Raw genomic sequence first — 19,775 nt, forward strand, 5'->3', positions numbered from 1 at the left:
AGCCCCAAACCTTTAAGAAACGACAACTTAGGTTTCTCTAAACCATAATTCATACGGTGTCATCTCAACGGAATTACGTGGTGCCCTATTTAAAGTGAATGTGGTTGTCTCTAATGCCTAACCCATGAACGATAGTGGTAATTCGATAAGAGACATCATGGTACGCACCATATCCAATAGGGTGCAACTATGATGTTCGGACACACCATCACATTATGGTGTTCCAGCCGGTATTAATTGCGAAACAATTTCCACAATGTCTTAATTGTGTGCCAAAACTCGTAACTCAGATATTCATCTCTATGATCATATCATAGACATTTTATCCTCTTGTCACAATGATCTGCTACTTCATTCTGAAATTACTTGAACCATTCAATAATTCAGACTTGTGTTTCATCAAGTAAATATTCTCAACATCTACTCGAATCATCTGTGAAGTAAGAACATAACGATATTCACTGCATGCCTCAGCACTTATTGGACTGCACACATAAAAAATGTGTTACTTCCAACAAGTTACTATCTTGTTCCATCTTACTGAAACCGAGGCTTTTCAGTCATCTTGCCCATGTGGTATGATTTGCATATCTCAAGTGATTCAAAATCAAGTGAGTCCGAACGATCCATTTGCATGGAGTTTCTTCATGCATATACACCAATAGACATGGTTCGCATGTCTCAAACTTTTCAAAAACGAGTGAGTCCAAAGATCCATCAACATGGAGCTTCTTCATGCGTTTTATACCATTATGACTTACATGGCAGTGCCACAAGTAAGTGGTACTATCATCACTATCTTATATCTTTTGGCATGAAAATGTGTATCACTACGATCGAGATTCAATGAACCATTCAATTTAGGTGCAAGACCATTGAAGGCATTATTCAAAAAATAGAGTAACCATTATTCTCTTTAAATGAATAACCGTATTGCGATAGACATAATCCAATCATGTCTATGCTCAACGCAAACACCAAATAACAATTATTTAGGTTTAACACCAATCTCTTTGGTAGAGGGAGCGTGCGATGCTTGATCACATCAAGCTTGGAAAAACTTCCAACACATATCGTCAGCTCACCTTTAGCTAGTCTCCGTTTATTCCGTAGCCTTTTGTTTCGAGTTACTAACACTTAGCAACTGAACCGGTATCTAATACCCTGGTGCTACTAGGAGTACTAGCAAAGTACACATTAACACAATGTATATCCAATATACTTCTATCGACCTTGCCAGCCTTCTTATCTACCAAGTATCTAGGGTAATTCTACTCTAGTGGTTGTTCCCCTTATTACAGAAGCACTTAGTCTCGGGTTTGGGTTCAACCTTGGGTTTCTTCACTTGAGCAGCAGCTGAATTGCCGTTTCATGAAGTATCCCTTTGTTCCCTTGCCCTTCTTGAAACTAGTGGTTTCATCAACCATCAACAATTGATGCTCCTTCTTGATTTCTACTTTCGCGGTGTCAAACAACGCGAATATTTCAAGGATCATCATATCTATCCCTGATATGTTATAGTTCATCACGAAGCTCTAGCAGCTTGGTGGTAATGACTTCGGAGAAACTATCACTATTTCATCTGGAAGATCAACTCCCACTTGATTCAAGTGATTGTTGTACTCAGACAATCTGAGCACAAGCTCAACGATTGAGCTTTTCTCCTTAGTTTGCAGGCTAAGATAATCGTCGGAGGTCTCATACCTCTTGATGTGGGCACGAGCTTGAAATCCCAATTTCAGCCCTCGAAACATCTCATATGTTCCGCGACGTTTTGAAAACGTCTTTGGTGCCTCTACTTAAACCATTTAACTGAACTATCACGTAGTTATCAAAACGTGTATGTTCGATGTTCGAAACATCCACAAACGACGTTTGGGGTTCAGCACACTGAGCAGTGCATTAAGGACATAAGCTTTCTACTGATCGCATAATCGCTACTATCAACTTTCAACTATATTTTCTCTAGGAACATATCTAAACAGTAGAACTATAGCGCGAGCTACGACATAATTTGCAAAAGGTCTTTTGACTATGTTCAGGATAATTAAGTTCATCTTATGAACTCCCACTCGGATAGACATCCCTCTAGTCATCTAAGTGATTACATGATCCGAGTCAAACTAGGCCGTGTCCGATCATCACGTGAGACGGACTAGTCATCATCGGTGAACATCTTCATGTTGATCGTATCTTCTATACGACTCATGCTCGACCTTTCGGTCTCCGTGTTCCGAGGCCATGTCTGCACATGCTAGGCTCGTCAAGTTAACCCTAAGTGTTTTCGCTGTGTAAAACTGTCTTACACCCGTTGTATGTGAACGTAAGAATCCATCACACCCGATCATCACGTGGTGCTTAGAAGCGACGAACTGTAGCAACGGTGCACAGTTAGGGGAGAACACTTCTTGAAATTTTGTAAGGGATCATCTTATTTACTACTGTCGTCCTAAGTAAACAAGATGCATAAACATGATAAACATCACATGCAATCAAATAGAGTAGTGACATGATATGGCCAATATCATATAGCTCCTTTGATCTTCATCTTCGGGGCTCCATGATCATCTTGTCACCGGCATGACACCATGATCTCCATCATCATGATCTCCATCATCGTGTCTTCATGAAGTTGTCACGCCAACGACTACTTCTACTTCTATGACTAACGCGTTTAGCAATAAAGTAAAGTAGTTTACATGGCGTTCTTCAATGACACGCAGGTCATACAATAAATTAAGACAACTCCTATGGCTCCTGCCGGTTGTCATACTCATCGACATGCAAGTCATGAATCCTATTACAAGAACATGATCAATCTCATACATCACATATATCATTCATCACATCCTTTTGGCCATATCACATCACATAGCATACCCTGCAAAAACAAGTTAGACGTCCTCTAATTGTTGTTTGCATGTTTTACGTGGCTGCTATGGGTTTCTAGCAAGAACGTTTCTTACCTACGCAAAACCACAACGTGATATGCCAATTGCTATTTACCCTTCATAAGGACCCTTTTCATCGAATCCGTTCCGACTAAAGTGGGAGAGACTGGCACCCGCTAGCCACCTTATGCACCAAGTGCATGTCAATCGGTGGAACCTGTCTCACGTAAGAGTACGTGTAAGGTCGGTCCGGGCCGCTTCATCCCACAATACCGTCGAAACAAGATTGGACTAGTAACGGTAAGCATATTGAACAACATCAACGCCCACAACTACTTTGTGTTCTACTCGTGCAAAGAATCTACGCAATAGACCTAGCTCATGATGCCACAGTTGGGGAACGTAGCAGAAATTCAAAAATATTCCTACGAATCACCAAGATCTATCTATGGAGAGACCAGCAACGAGTAGAAAGGAGAGTGCATCTACATACCCTTGTAGATCGCTAAGCGGAAGCGTTCAAGTGAACGGGGTTGATGGAGTCGTACTCGTCGTGATTCAGATCACCGATGATCAAGTGCCGAACGCACGGCACCTCCGCGTTCAACACACGTACAGCCCGGTGACGTCTCCCACGCCTTGATCCAGCAAGGAGAGAGGGAGAGGTTGAGGAAGACTCCATCCAACAGCAGCACAACGGCGTGGTGGTGGTGGAGGAGCGTGGCAATCCTGCAGGGCTTCACCGAGCACCTACGGGAGAGGAGATGTGTCACGGGAGGGAGAGGGAGGCAACCAAAGGCCTTAGGTATGATTGCTCCTCCTTTTCCCCACTATATATAGGGCCAAGGGAGAGGGGGAGGGCGCAGCCTTGCCCCCTCCTCCAAGGAAGGGGTGCGGCTAAGGATGGGGAGGAGTCCATCCTCCCCAAGGCACCTCGGAGGTGCCTTCCCCCTTTAGGACTCTTCCCTCTCCAAGTTTCCTTGCGCATGGGCCTCTTGGGGCTGGTGCCCTTGGCCCATGTAGGCCAAGGCGCACCCCCTACAGCCCATGTGGCCCCCCGGGGCAGGTGGCCCCACCCGGTGGGCCCCCGGGACCCTTCCGGTGGTCCCGGTACAATACCGATGACCCCGAAACTTGTCCCGATTGCCGAAACAGGACTTCCTATATATAAATCTTTACCTCTGGACCATTCCGGAACTCCTCGTGACATCCGGGATCTCATCCGAGACTCCGAACAACATTCGGTAACCACATACAAGCTTCCTTTATAACCCTAGCGTCATCGAACCTTAAGTGTGTAGACCCTACGGGTTCGGGAGACATGCAGACATGACCGAGACGTTCTCCAGTCAATAACCAACAGCGGGATCTGGATACCCATGTTGGCTCCCACATGTTCCACGATGATCTCATCGAATGAACCACGATGTCAAGGACTTAATCAATCCCGTATACAATTCCCTTTGTCTAGCGGTATTTTACTTGCCCGAGATTCGATCGTCGGTATCCAATACCTTGTTCAATCTCGTTATCGGCAAGTCACTTTACTCGTTCCGTAACACATCATCCCGTGATCAAATCCTTGGTCACATTGCGCATATGATGATGTCCTACCGAGTGGGCCCAGAGATACCTCTCCGTTTACACGGAGTGACAAATCCCAGTCTCAATCCGCATAAAACAATAGATACTTTCGGAGATACCTGTAGTGCACCTTTATAGTCACCCAGTTACGTTGTGACGTTTGATACACCCAAAGCACTCCTACGGTATCCAGGAGTTACACGATCTCATGGTCAAAGGAAGAGATACTTGACATTGGCAAAGCTCTAGCAAACGAACTACACGATCTTTGTGCTATGCTTAGGATTGGGTCTTGTCCATCACATCATTCTCCTAATGATGTGATCCCGTTATCAACGACATCTAATGTCCATAGCCAGGAAACCATGACTATCTGTTGATCACAACGAGCTAGTCAACTAGAGGCTCACTAGGGACATATTGTGGTCTATATATTCACACGTGTATTACGATTTCCGGATAATACAGTTATAGCATGAATAAAAGACAATTATCATGAACAAGGAAATATAATAATAATACTTTTATTATTGCCTCTAGGGCATATTTCCAACACTTTTGTCATTGTAAGACCTTGACTTGGAACTTCTTTCCTTGCTTCTACTCTTGTAGAACTTGTTGAAGTTCTTCACCATTAGGCTCAATTCTTCATTGAAGGTTCGTTTCTCACTTGATGATGTGAGAGCTTCACATGAGGCTTTGTAAGCACCACTTGACTTGTTGCACTACAAGAAAAACACTCAATCGTGACCCTCAATTTTGGTCAAAGAATCATCGTTGTTATCCATTTATGACCTTTTTATGACCATATTTGGGTGGTCAACAGTTGGCCGTCAAGAACGAACAAACATGACCTTTTGGATGTTTTGGTCAAAGATTCTATGACCAAAAACATTTGGTCGGTACATCTTTGACTAATTGTTTTCGTCACTAGAGGTCTACTTGAACCAAGTAGGATCGGACAAGGCTTCAGCCATGTGGCTAAGGTGATGATGTGGCAGCCTTGATGGCATTACCGATGACTGAAAAATAAGGTCACAATTTTCACCAGCCCAGTCCAATAAGGTATCTAAATGAGCGAAGCCCAACAATACATACCATTCGTTTTATCCCGTTTCATTTTTGGGCCACATCCAGTAACCGATCCTATCAATTTTAGCCCATTAATTTTGTTAATTTGGCCGAGTCATTATTTTGCACATTTTTGTTACACTAGGCATCGTAGATTTACCTCAAAAAAGGCATCATAGATAATTCCAGCCATAAACTAATGTTATCAGTAAATTGTTATATTCATTTCAGCAATAGACATCATAGTGGATACTTCAGGTACACGAATCACATACATAGTTCAACATTCAACTCCTCTAAAGAGGTACAATACTTATAATGATTTTACACAAAGCCAGAACCACCATGCTTCATGACAACACTACACATAACTACAAATCAGGAAACCATAGCTTCTCATGTTCACTATCATCCACTTTTGAGTAGCTAGTTCTTCTGGATTGCAGAATATCCTGGCATTAAGAAAGATCACACATGAGAAGAACATGCAGACCACATAGCAATTGAATTGAAACAACTTTGTTGTAATATGCATATACTGTAATAAGGAAACAACTACAATTATGATAAGCCAACCAAAGTGTCATGACAATACAATACAGAGGTATTTTTTTCACAAGAAAGTACAGTGCCGAGGTATTTTTTCACAAGACAACCACCTACTATAGGACAAAGGTTGGATGAAATGTTCTCATTGTATCTTAACAACTATCATGACAGTACAATAGAGGTTAAAAACCAAGTATTATTTCCAGATAAAGAATACAAATGCCACCCTGAAATAAAATTTAAAATTCCAATGTGTAGCTACACTTTTCTAGCCGCACATCAAGTATTGACCGAGTTATTAATGTAAATGCGTATTCAATATAGATTCAACTTTAGGTAACTCATTAGCAGTTGGGGAATTAGAAAAAAGAAATACATTTCCATGATGCACCAGAGGTAAGGGAAAGCATTGCGATACATGTGAATGACTCAGGTCTCAGGACAAGACACCCTCCATGTTCCATATTTTTTGGCCCAAACATGTCAACGAGTTAATGTGCATGTTCCAGCTGCACAAAATGGTATTGCAGGATTAGCATTTTGTAACATCAAAGGGTAGGTAAAAGTCTTGCCGACAAAAATGTATGTTAGCTTGTTTCCTAGTCTCCAAAAGAACAACCACATACTTAACAGAACGTTATAATTAACAACCCTTGAAAATGTAAATCATAAACCATACAATGATATATGAATTCAAACTTAAAATCTCATTGTCACACTGTGTTGCAGTCAGTAGGAGCAAGAATCATATCAAAGCAAGAAACGTAAGTGTAGTTGCAATTTTCTGACTATCAAGAGGAGTAACTCATCAAACTAATAAATATCTTAAAGAATAGCAATGTGGGATAGGTTCTAGTTTACATGCTCTATTATCAAATAAATACATGGCATGTGTTGTGGTTACATATTGTTCAATAGGGTATGATTCACATACTAGTGCAATAAATAAATAAATATCACTATACTATGAATATGCTCAGAATAAATGAAGCCATGTGCAGTTTGTTTAGCCAATGTTGTGTTCTGGAAAAATACACAAGGGGGTAGCGAACAAGCATGAATCCTCCAGAATGGGGAAATTAACCACAAAGAGATCCAATGTAACAAACTGCTGTGAATTATCTATTCATGCATTTTTCCTAGAGGAGAAGGGGAGAGAGCAGTACCTCTTGATGCTGGTAAGCAGACCTGCTAGGTCGGGATTGAGATGCCGGTAAACAGTGCCCAAAGTAAAGAGAGCTCAGCAGCTGTTTGATAAGTACACAAATTTTCAGTGAGCCAAGTAACATTCTGTGAGCGAAGTAACATGTATGTCCACAGGAAAGACAAAAGGACAACATATGTGATTAAATATATTACTACCTGTTATAGTATCAAATTACTCAGAAGAAATTTTCCATAACTTCACTTTCCATATTTGAGAAAAATATTAAACATTCTATACTACCTATTGGGTGCATCCATAGATACACAGACGGAAACCATCAAGTACAATGGTTCAGACCATAAGGTTGTCCAGGCTAACATGACACAAAAAATGGCATATCATAATGTCTCAATAGTAGAGAGCATATATGGCATGGACATACCCAATTTTAATTTTTGATGAGTTAATTACAGAATGTCTAATGCACACATATACAAGCAAAAAAATGGTGACTATGCTTCAATCCCTTGGTACTTACGGTGAAAATTCTGATAAAAACAAACTTAAAAAATAAACAATGGGTTGTTATTACCTATAGAATTGGGCAACTAAAACACCTTAAGATTAATGTCGGCTGATTACTGGGTAACTACAGACAGCAAAACCATAGAGCAAGTGACACAAAATGCACTACCAATGTACATCTTGCACATTGACAATTAGGCCACGGAGAAGTACATTAGTACATAGTCAGTTCACAAACAAAACTACTTAGGGCATGTTCTGAGTGGATTAATTCCATGGGAAAACTGTAGGAACTCAGTTTCCATAGGATTGATTCAATATATCGCGTTCGGAACACATGATTTATGAATAGTGAAATGCAGGAAAACTGACTGAAGTTCGCATAGAACACTCTCAACTAGCCAAGCTTGTTCTCAGTAATGGGAGTATCAACTTGCTTTCTCTGTAATCAATCAGGATTTTGTTTTTACCATGCATGTTTATGTGTAATTAAACAAAGCAAGACTTTGTCCATCTCAGGTAAGATGCACTATCAAATGCATACTTGCACTACTCATGCTTGTCTAGAATTTGTTTGTTTGTACACTAGTTGAAAACAGGTAACACAGTTAAGCAAGTGGCATGAACAACTATCTTACCAGGCTGAAAACAACATAGCAGCAGATTTGAGTTACGACCAGACCCACCAATGATAAATTCCGTCACACGCTGGCACATACAGAGCAACATATTTGAGTTACTACCGAACCCACCATTGATAAATTATGTCATGGACGCTGGCACCTACAGAGGAGCAGATTTGGCACATTCAAACATCAATTTGGGCAGCCCGAACAACTTCAAAAATCGATAGTGTTCAGAAAGAAAAGAAAGAGACCGGCCGATGCTGAAATCAAAAGCGACGGCGACAGTGAGGCAGCACCGTCTCGTCGCCGCCGACGCCGGGGCAGTTGGAAACGACCCAATCAAGCGTCACGGCCAACCCAGCCCCCGCTGGTCCAGCGCCAAGCGCAGAGTTCACTGCTCCGGCAGCAACCACACCCGCCCTCCTTGTGACGCGCGCGGTTGGTGCAGCATCGATTCTTGGTACCCGCCGTCATTGAGGTCTCAAGATGGGTTGGTGGTTCTCGCCGCCGTCCTGGTGGCCCGCCGGCGCAGCTGCGGGATGGTTAGGCCAGATCCGTGTGTGGATTGGCAAGATCCGGCCAGATCAAGGCTCGACGAGGTGGGGTGGGAGGGAAGGGGAGGGGATCGTGGAGAGAGTAGAAGGGGGGAGCGGCGCTGGAGGGGATTTGGGAGGAGTTAGGGTTTCAAAACTTTTTATATGACCTGGGTTGGTCTGGTTTCGGGCCTTTGGGCCGGGAAGGTCTCGTGCGCGTAATGCCTTTTGCGGGAAAGTACGGTGAGACATATGGCGCGAGCTCAAAAATTGCCAGAGATATTCCCTGCATTCCAATGAATGTATGCATCTTAAATTTTAATTTTAACTACTTCCTCCGTTCCTAAATATAAGTCTTTTTAGAGATTTCAATGCGAACTACATACGAATGTATATAGACATATTTTAGAGTGTAGATCCACTCATTTTACTCTATATGTAGTCCATAATTAAATCTCTAGAAATACTTATATTTAGGAACGGAGGGAGTATAAACTAGACCAGCCAAATATGGGTTATATGTGATAAAAAATTAGCATTGAATTAATGAAATAAGATTTTCAATGGTATAACGTGCTGACTTATACACCCTTCGTCCGCGAATAAGTGTGTTTTTAGCTTTTGTTCTAAGTCAAAGTTCTAAAATTTTGTCAAATTTTATAAGGAAATGCATGTTCACTAAGCGACAAATATCAATAATATGACGTGACCAGAAAAAAACACTTTTTTATTTAGATATGAAATAATTTAGATAATCCTCAAACAATTTTAAGTTGTTTAAATTGAAAATACTCATATAAAAGGGAAGCCCTTAGATTTTTCGACAGAAATCTAGCCTTGATCGTAAGCAGGCAACCTCTCAACTATTTTTCTTCTTTGTAATGAACCTAGCCCGGCCGTTGGAGCTCCTTTTATTTTCTTGGTATTCAATTGTACTTATAGCTCAGATGATTCCATGTGTAAGGTGGGTCCATTGGTCATTTTGCCCCTCGTCATACATGTGGGCCCTGCATGCTAGCTAATCCCACATGTCTGGTGGGTTAGTGGGTCTCGTAGGTTTGTTGGACCTACACATCAAATCTGGGACCTGCTAAATCTTCAGGTCACTCATTACAGGCGTAGGTATACCCCATTTGTCATGCACACGCATGTTGATTTCACACATATACATGACACATAAACAAAATTACTAAACATATACTCCCTCCGTCCGGAAATACTTGTCATCAAAATAAATAAAAGGGGATGTATCTAGATGTATTTTAGTTCTAGATACATCCCTTTTTCTCCATTTTGATGATAAGTATTTTCGGACGGAGGGAGTACAATGATACAAGGGAAAATTGCTGATGGGTCTGCCCAGTCATCACCATTCAAGCATGTGACCATATTAATTTTGTCATGTTGGGCCCAAAATAAGGCCATGGATAGTGTTATACATTTTATGACCAATTGGGGTGATGATACTATGACCTTTCTAACATAGATGGTCACAATTGTGAGGAGTTTAGACCCCCCTTGGACATACCATGACCATCTTGTAATTTTTTGTCATTGATCCATGACCAATTGAGCACAGTCATTATATTTTTGTCATAAATGGCCACATTTCTTGTAGTGTTGTGGAGCTCCTCCTTATAATTGAGTGACATCTCATGAGCAACAATTCTTCCAATGACTTCCGTTGGCTTGAGATCTTTGTAATTGGGCATCATTTGGATCAATGTGCACACGGTATCATATTTTCCGTCCAAAGCTCTTAGGATCTTCTTGATGATGAATTTGTCGGTCATATCTTAACTTCCTAAGCCGACAATCTCATTTTTGATAAGAGCAAGCCTAGAGCACATTTCAGCGACACCTTAACCATCCTTCATTTTGAACTTGTCAAGCTGACTTTGAAGCACATCCAACTTGGATTCCTTGACGGAGTCTGTGCCTTCGTGCATGTCAATCAAACTATCCCAAATTTCATTTGCATTCTCAAGAGGGCTGATTTTGTTGAATTCTTTGGGGCACAGTCCGTTGAAGAGGATATCACAAACTTGAGCATTGTATTGCAGCATCTTCAACTCTTCCGCGGTAGCTTCACGATTCGGTTCTCTCCCATCAAAGAATTCACCTTGCAAGCCAATACACACAATAGCCCAAACGACGGGGTTATGTCCAAGAATATGCATTTTCATCTTATGCTTCCAACTAGAAAAATTAGTACCATCAAAGTAAGGACCTCTACGGTGGTAATTTCCCTCGCTAGACGCCATACTCTCCTAGGTTGTGAAACCAAGGCTATGACCACCAAAAACTATGGAGATCAAAGCAAATTGAGACCAAAGCTCTGATACCACTTGTAGGATTGAAAGTATGTCTAGAGCGGGGTGGGTGATTAGACTACTTGACCAAATAAAAATCTATCCTTTTCCCAATTTTACTTCTTGGCAGATTTTAGCAACTTTGCACAAGTCAAGCAATCTTAACACAATTCAAGCAAGCATGTAAAGAGTATATGAGTAGAGGAAAGTAAAGCATGCAACTTGCAAGAATGTAAAGGGAAGGATTTAGAGAGTGCAAACGCAATAGGAGACACGGATGTTTTTGTCGTGGTTGTGATAGGTGGTGCTATCGTACATCCACGTTGATGGAGACTTCAACCCACGAAGGGTAACGGCTGCGCGAGTCCACAGAGGGCTCCACCCACGAAGGGTCCATGAAGAAGCAACCTTGTCTATCCCACGATGGCCGTCGCCCACGAAGGACTTGCCTCACTAGGGTAGATCTTCATGAAGTAGGCAATCTCTTTGCCCTTACAAACTCCTTGGTTCGACTCCACAATCTTGTCGGAGGCTCCCAAGTGAAACATAGCCAATCTAGGAGACACCACTCTCCAAGAAGTAACAAATGGTGTGTTGATGATGAACTCCTTGCTCTTGTGCTTCAAATGATAGTCTCCCCAACACTCAACTCTTTCTCACAGGATTTGGATTTGGTGGAAAGAAGATTTGAGTGGAAAGCAACTTGGGGAAGGCTAGAGATCAAAATTCATATGGTAGGAATGGAATATCTTGGCCTCAACACAAGTGTAGGTGGTTCTCTCTCAGAAAATGTATGTTGGAAGTATAGGCATGTTCTGATGGCTCTCTCCATGAATGAAGAGTGGGTGGAGGGGTATATATAGCCTCCACACAAAATCGAACCGTTACACACAACTTACCAATCTCGGTGGGACCGAATTGAGAAACTCGGTCAGACCGATTCTGCAAATGATGTGACCGTTAGGATTTTTGGTGGGACCGACATGCAACTCGGTAGGACTAATATGATTAGGGTTAGGGCATAACGTAATCTCGGTGAGACCATTTACACAAACTTGGTGAGACCAATTTTGGTAATGGACACACAGAGGGTTGGTCAGGCAAACTCGATGGGACCGATTCACTCATCTCGGTAAGACCGAAATGTTACGAAAAGGAAATAGAGAGTTTGCATTGTAATCTCGGTGGGACCGATCGCTCATCTCGGTTTGACCAAAATGTTACGATGGGAAATAGAGAGATTACAACCCCATCTCGGTGAGACCAATTTGCCTAGGGTTTGTGGCAGTGGCTACGACATCTGAACTCGGTGGCACCGGATAGGAAGAATCGGTGGGGCCGAGTTTGACTTATGGTTTAGGCCATATGTGGATGTGAGAAAGTAGTTGAGGGCTCTGGAGCATATCACTAAGCATTTTGAGCAAGAAAGCCATTAAGCAACACCTCATCCCTCCTTGATAGTATTGGCTTTTCGTTTAGACTCAATGTGATCTTGGATCACTAAAATAGAAAATGTAGAGTCTTGTGCTTGGAGCTTGAGCCAATCCTTTTGTCCTTATCATTTTGAGGGATCTACTTTTCTCATCCATGCCATGACAATCATTGAGCTTTCCTGAAATATTTATCTTGAAGTAGCATTATCTCAATGAGATATATGTTGTTAGGAATTACCAAAACCACCGAGGGATAGTTGCACTTTTACCCCCCGCCCCCACCCTGAACCCTAAGATAGATAGTGGGGTACCTCTCCGGCGAGCCCCCGTCCCCACTGCGGGTGGTTCTTCCTTAACTCCTGCGAGCGCACCCAACCCCTAAAAATTGACTGACCCAAAAGTCGATTCAGTCGACTGAAGTGTGGCTAAATCGGAGTAGAGCAGCAACACGAGCGAGGGGGAGAGCAGCAGCAGTAGCACGAGCGAGCGAGTGAGAGCCAGAGCAGCAGCAGCTGGGCGAGCGGGCGATCGAGCGAGAGCCGGAGTAACAGCAGCAGCGCGAGCAAGCGAGCGAGAGCCGGAGCAGTAGCAGCAACAGCAGATCCAGCTGGTATGGAAGTCACCACCGAAGGGGCCTCGCACTATGGGAGAGCCGCCATGGAGATGTCGCCCGCGGCGCCGGCTTCAAGGTAGCCGCTCCATGGGGGTGCGGGATGGAGCACCGTCGGCGCCAGGAGGTCAAGTTAAGGAGAAGGTGTGATGCGATGAGTGTACAACCTCTTTGGTGGCGATGAGTAGGCCTCGGCTACGTCCAAGGAGTTGGTGAGGATGCTGCGATTCTGGTGGAGCAGGTTAAGGCGGCACTGTGGGGATGGAGCAGCCGCGATAGACGAGGCAATCATCGGAGCAGCTCCTTAGAGGTGGAGGATGGGGCGGCTGAACCGGCGGGACGATGAGATGGATGACGGATCCTCATCCGGGGAGGTGGACGAGGGACGTCGATCTGTTGCGGTGGACGACATCACTAGGGGAGAAGCTCCGGCTGGGCAGCGGTGAGGTGGCGGGCGGAGGAGGGTGGGGTTTCGTGGCTGGAGCAGAGAGGTTATGGCGGCCTGGGATTTTGAATGGCGAAAAGGGGGCGATGGGAGGGGGTGAACCATGACTCAGAGACGCGCTTGTCCAAAATGTAGGGTGTGTTACAAAAGTACCCCCCACCAATTTGAACCAGCAGCCCTTTCGGCTCAGGGTTAGAAGGGGTGTTTCGCGTGTCGGGATTTGGCAGCTGGAGGGAATTTTTGCGTGCGTTGTAATTTCGAGATAGCAAGACGCAGGTTGTGAAGGCGCCAGTTTTGGGAGCACGATATCTGAATTTTCGGGATATAACAAGGAGCGGGTTGAATTTTAGGGACAAGCCTAATGTGTAGTAATATTGTACTTGTACGTACCAAATCAATTCGCACTTCCCTCAAACTAAAAGAAAACAAAAAAATAAAACTATTCACACCACACAAAGAGAGAGTCTTGCCCCGTTTTACTATACAAATGCTATTCAAAGCTACTCCCTCCTTCCATCTATATAGGGCCTAATGCGTTTTTCAATGCTAACTTTGACCAAATGTTAGAGCAATAATATATGACATGCAACTTACACAAAGCACACCGTTAAATTCGTTTGTGAAAGGTTCTTTCAATGATATAGTTTGCATATTGTGCATGTCATTTACTATTAATCTTGTCAATAGTCAAATGCGGTCTTAAAATACTCATTACGCCCTATATAGATGGAAGGAGGGAGTATATGAATCCATGTTATGTCCAATTAATTTTTTTCGCTTGCTGTATAATGCATGTAACCTACTCATACCAACATTTTAGTGCATTCCAAATGTCTATACTACCGCTGCAATTCAAACTAAATTTGAATTCGTTTCTCTATTTCAATAAGAATCTACAACCATGATTGTTGCCAACTTCAACCAGCATTCGTGTATTACCTTAATAACACACCACATGATTACTATAGAGATATATATTAACTATGTGTACTACATGCACTCGAATTCTATTTTTTGAATACACTTATTGATTCCAATTAATAGTACATTTTATATACTAACTATATATTCATAATCTAAACCATGTTCCATATGTACACCGTGTTTATCACAAAAAGTATAGTGCCCCGCCCCCTACATTATGATAAGTATTTAGACCTGAGTTGCAAAAGCCACACATTAGCCCAAATTATATTCAATGTTCTACATTATGATATCTTCTTCAAGTATCTGTATCCACTTTTTTATAATGAATTATGATCTTTGTTCGTCTTTTACACCTTCACGATCCTCTTCTATTTGTAGCTAGCTAGCGCTAACTTTCTATCATGGATGCACGCGCCCGCCCCACTCTCACCCACCCTTAGTGTCCCCTCCATCGCACACGTTCATTATTTCTCTTTAGGTCGTCCACCCGCGGTGTGTGTAGGCCCCCGGCTCCTTATTTCCGGCTCACATTGGTCGATATACCTCTCTAGCCAAGTGTGCCTACAACAAACACATATATACTTCCCCTCTTCTCTTCTCACCGTCCATGTCCAATACGGTTCCACGCAGGTGCACACTCCCGCCCCTCTTTTCATTGATCACATACTCGCACACTCCCCCCCCCCTCGACATGGTAGGACCCTCGCACCACCTCCTAGGGGCACCCCTCTCCCCCTGTCTGTCTCTCCGGACCTTATTTGCTTCTAACACATGCAGGCCTGTATATGAACTGATCTCCCTACATATAGCTAGGTCGACTATAATTCGTTTTCCCCACGCACCAATACACTTACCTCACTAATTATGTCTCTCCCTTTCTCGGACACACGACGGTTGATCTTCCTATGTAGTTATGTATGCTTACCACAACCATATCATCTCCCCTCATCATCCTTGCATAGCTCCCGACCCGTCTCTCACACGCACGTGCATAGACAGACAGACATCCCCCACCCTCTCTTATTGATATTGCACTCATACCCTCTCTTTGTCTAGCAGGCCTCTCCCACCATTTGTGAGACGCCACTCCACCACCAACCCTGTGACGCTCTACCTTTGTCTTTCTCCCAACCTTATTCCTCTGCTACACATATCCATGGATGTCGATCGATCTCCTTCAATACATAGCTAGGTCTCTCTCCTTCCCCACACATATACTAGTTGATCGGTCTCTGCCCCCTCCCTCCCCCCACACACACCGATAGTTGAACGTTGTAGGTAGGTATCCATGCCACGGAGAAAAACTGCACCTCCGCCCTCTCAAATTCAAGTAGGCTAGCCGCCCTGTATCTTTGACGTGAGCAAACACAAATTCAATGGCACTCTTTATCGATCGTGCAGCCACACACTTCATCCCTGTTTTTAATTCTATCAATATCTCACGACCATGACCCCGTTTCACACACATTACATATGTTACTTTTTTCTGTTTGAGATATCATCAACACATTGCCTCGGTTTCGCACAAGCCATCTCTCTCACACCCAGCCACATATGTACCTGCACCTAAAGAAGAAGTGCACGCAGGACGCACGTACTCACGTCTCGTTCCCGGCCACACCCGCGCGGGTACACGGTGCAGTTTGTTTCTGTACGAAAAGGCAGCCCACGTGATAATTTGACGCGTGTAGCGGTTGTTTACTCGAAGGAGGGTCAGGTACCACGCCTAGACGGAACAAAGTTCGACTTGACATGTTAGTATTAAATAAATTTATATATTCCTCAATGGCACGTACAGAATATAAAATGATTGCCGTGGGGAAAATGGAAAAATGGGTTTGTCTCTTGTCACGCCATCTCACACAAGGCGGTCGTGGCCTCTCTCTCTCTCTCTCTCTCTCTCTCTCTCTCTCTCTCTCAGCGTTGGTCAGTGATCCGGCCGCATCCCGTCCACTGGCGAAAAGGGAGGATGTGCATTGTCTCTCCATTCGACGGTGTTGAGGCAGCACATCCCGATCTGCGGTACCCGCCGTTCTCTCTGACCAAGCTCCGGCGTGGTAGGGCCTTCGCCACTTGCTCGCTGCCGCAGTATGGGCAGATCTCGGCCGTCGGCGCCCTCCTAGTAACATCCTTACGACCCTTAGGTACAGCTTCCTCCGGCCTTGCTCCACTTCCCATCTTCCCACGTTGTTGCATGTGGATCTTCTTTAGTTGTTTGCTGAAATCGTATCTCGGCCGGCGTACTTTCCATCTTGCAATCTCGTCCTCAAACCATTTTTCATAAAACACCATGTGCTATCTTTCCCTTATTACATGGAATATGCATCTTTTTTGTTGGCGTATGTGTCTTCAACTCGTGTTATTGGGCATTAATTGTTTTCTTTCTACCTCCTTTTGCAAATAGGGCTATCCATTTTCACCTCGTTGCTATTGCGACCTTTTGGTGAACTGCACAAATCACTTTTTTCTTAAGAGTGTTTTGTGCAGTTCCGCCAAAATGTCACACGAGCAACATTTTTACATTTCTGTGGGACTGCAGAAAGGGAGATTGGTTTTGCTATCATCCTCATCCAACTCTGTGCCTAATCTTCTCCAACAAGAAGTTAGTCCTAAAGAGAGATCGTAGAGGTGATCAGCTTCTATTTATGTGTGCTCTGTTTCATCATCTAGTTCCACTATTATTTTAATCACACTGACTGGATATCTTTGCAAACAGGGATGGTCTGCTCGATTTTAGTGGAGCTGCACAAAATGATCGGATTGTGGTGTCCTCCATACACCTCTTTTTTGGCTACAGAGCTAGGTGAAACTAGCTGCCAAGCAATGAACACCGTGCCAAGGAAATGGAGCCATGCCTACGAACAACATCGATCAATTTTTTTTCTTTATTTGTACACCTTCTCACAACTTTGTCTTCAGTTGTGATGTGAATATTGGCACTGATCTGCGAACCATTGAGATGCATTAGCCATGGTAGCCATGGTAGTTTCATTTGTATTTGATGGAATGTTGTAACGAGATAATCTCGAGGCAAGACACATGAATCCTAAGTTGAAACCTTTTTTTCCTGGGGGAACCAAAGTTGAAACCTTCATAGCATCACAGTACAATTTCATTAAAATTAAGCATACATATAAACAAATCCTAAAGGATTGATAGCAATGCCAAAAACAATTCAACTTCGTTTCGCCAACATGTTGGACATCCTTCATCCGGCTCCACCTGCCATGCAGCAATATTGAGTGCACAACACAACTGCAGGGAAAGATTCACCCCGATCATTGTGCCGCAGTAGTAATGACTAGTGAGCAGTCAAATCACAGAGCCCCACCTTCGCCATAATAAGTTGCTCGGACGAAGCAACCATCATTTCTCTGTTCCTTGAATCCGCTTGTACTCCCATATTCCCACAATAATAAGTTGCTCGGGCGAATCAACCATCACTTCACCTTTCCCACAGTAAGTACTAGTGCCTCCTTTTTTTAACTCTAGAAAAAACCACACGCGAATATTGGATGGTAGCAGCACAACAACTGAATCAAAAATTCTATAGTATGAGAATAACTTTGAACGTAAGCCATTGATTCACTCTATCCAATGGTCATAGTTGGAAAATCAAAACAAAACCAAGCATTGGATCAACTCTTTTAGCACTCAGATTGTTGCCGCCTGCTCAACCGCATGCCCACCTAGCCCACCTATATATCCACTCACGTGTGATGACCACAAGAGCTATCCATTCAGATTGTATGTTAAAAAAAATAAAGGTCGATAACTAATGCGGCAAACTTTCAAAAAAAAACTAATGTGGCACCTCAGGCCAACGCGGCCAGATCGCATTTTGCACGAGAAATTACATACCATGTTTCGTTGACATGTGGTCCCGTTCCAACATGTCAATGAGACGACGAGAGTCCTTTTCTACTAGTATTTCCGAATGTACGTGTAGGCCAGGGCGCCTCTTCGTGTACCGTGGCAAACTGGCAACCGTCCACCGACTCTTCGCCTTTCCCTTTCGATTTGGAACTGTTGTCGCATGCTCTTCCTCCCTCCTCCATTTGCCTTCACCCTTCCTTCTGCCATTGTTCAATCGTATTCTCCATGGAGGGAACATGCCGGAAATGACCCCGTTATTCTTGCCCCGATCTGAAAGATGACGTGGTGGAGGAACTCATTGATCGGTGCGACGTCATCACCTCGGCTAGCATGACAGGTTCGTGCAAGACCATTCTCGACTCAACTAATAACATCATTACAAGGAACCCAAGGGTCAAGGAGCGGTTTGATCTCCCCTATCTTCTTCACCGTGACCCTGATGACTGGCGCGGGGACGACGGAGGCCTCGCCTTGTGCAAGTTGATGCCGCTTGATAATGATATGTATGATGTTAAGATGCCATCGCTTGAGGGCAAGGATTGGGCAGGCGCAAATGGAGATTGGGTTGTTTATGTTGGGTACAACTGCGAGTGGGAACTTGTGAATGTGTACACTCGTCACCGGGTTCCACTTCAAAAAATCTCAGTAGACTGCCCAGAGGTTGAGCACACCGGTATTGTACGCACATTCAAATATGATCATGGTGACTGTCTTCTACGGAAGATAGCAATTTGTTGAGTTCCCAACCACTCTTGGAATTACAAGAACTATGAAGTTGTTGCTATCTTCGACAAGCTTGTTGTCATCCTTTGTGGTTCGACTCGATGGATATTGCTCAAAAATCAGTTTCTATACATGGATGTGTACTGTGATGCATTTCAATACGAGGGTCTTGTGTTTGCTTCCACCACTAATGGCACTGTTTTTGCATGGGATCCTTGTATGTTTGGTACGTTTGTCTTCCATCGTATTTATAATTGTTTCATCCACATGCATGCGGGTTAGCAAGTTTCACTTTACGAATTAACCATCTTCTTGTGTTTCCAAGGTCCTATGAACATTCCACCACCTATACATGAAAAATTTTATAACCAAGGGGGAGATGACGATGGTGATGATCACGAGCATGAGGACGGGCAGAACTTTCATACTCAGTGGTGCCTGGCAACTAATTTTGATGGATCACCTCTTCTTGTCTGTATACAGCGCACTGAGTTTGTTACTACTGAGGGAGCATGTGTTGTCT

General features: G+C 43.5%; 1 long non-coding RNA gene across 2 annotated transcripts; it reads right to left on the reverse strand.

Annotated features, from left to right (window-relative positions):
* Positions 1–5,776: 5,776 nt before the first annotated feature.
* Positions 5,777–9,068, reverse strand: LOC119276810. 2 transcript variants are annotated; one of them, XR_005136823.1, is made up of 5 exons: positions 8,645–9,068; positions 8,406–8,550; positions 7,262–7,342; positions 6,514–6,604; positions 5,777–5,998 (listed from the first exon to the last, which is right to left on the reverse strand). It is a non-coding gene; the product is annotated as an uncharacterized LOC119276810 (long non-coding RNA). The 2 variants fall into 2 exon arrangements; XR_005136822.1 differs by having other exon boundaries at positions 6,472–6,604.
* Between the last annotated feature and the right edge of the window lie 10,707 nt (positions 9,069–19,775).

The sequence above is a fragment of the Triticum dicoccoides genome, chromosome 3B, assembly GCF_002162155.2.
Source record: "Triticum dicoccoides isolate Atlit2015 ecotype Zavitan chromosome 3B, WEW_v2.0, whole genome shotgun sequence".
Lineage (NCBI taxonomy): Eukaryota > Viridiplantae > Streptophyta > Magnoliopsida > Poales > Poaceae > Triticum > Triticum dicoccoides.